Here is a 630-nt window from a genome sequence, read left to right as displayed (position 1 = left end):
CTGAAGCAAAGACAAGCTTTGCAAGAGGCTTTCTCCAGAGCTCTCTAAAAGGATTTTCTGTGACCACATCCCGCTAACTCCACCACCCTCGGACCTTTACTCAACCTTTGATGCTGCAAGCTGAGTGCCCCTGCCACCTTTTCCAGGGGAATCACTCTAGCTCTCTTGCGCTTTGCACCTTTCCAACAGGCATGTTTAGGCCTATAAGATCGTGCCTACCACAAATAAGTGAGCAAACTTTTCGGCTGTATATTTGCCAAGGGGTGACTGCCAGAACCAGTAGCCATGCAGCTCTTCTGCGGCGAAGCAGCCAAGAGCTTTCTCAACCCCAGGGAAGATCACAAGGCGGGCTTTAAAATGACGAGATTTCCAACCGTTTTAAATGGTCTGGCCTTCATCTTGGTTTTCTGGCAAATAAAATCTTTCAGAGACTTCTAAGTTTAGATTTTTCAAGCCTTTTCCCTGCACACTGCAGGGCTAGAAACCCTTATGCTGGAGCTGGTAAGGGAAAGCGAGCCTCCCAAGTGCTGAGTTTTGGGGACAACTGGCCCTTAGGTTATTTTGAGTCCCATGTGGGCTCACCAGCGCAGGGAAGCAGAGGTCCTGGTGGCGTGGCAGAAAGGGAAGTTA

The sequence above is a fragment of the Buceros rhinoceros genome, unplaced genomic scaffold (genome assembly GCF_000710305.1).
Source record: "Buceros rhinoceros silvestris isolate BGI_N320 unplaced genomic scaffold, ASM71030v1 scaffold29102, whole genome shotgun sequence".
In the NCBI taxonomy this organism is placed as follows: Eukaryota; Metazoa; Chordata; class Aves; order Bucerotiformes; family Bucerotidae; genus Buceros; species Buceros rhinoceros.
The sequence above is the reverse complement of the archived record's forward strand: the minus strand, read 5'-3'. Positions refer to the sequence as shown.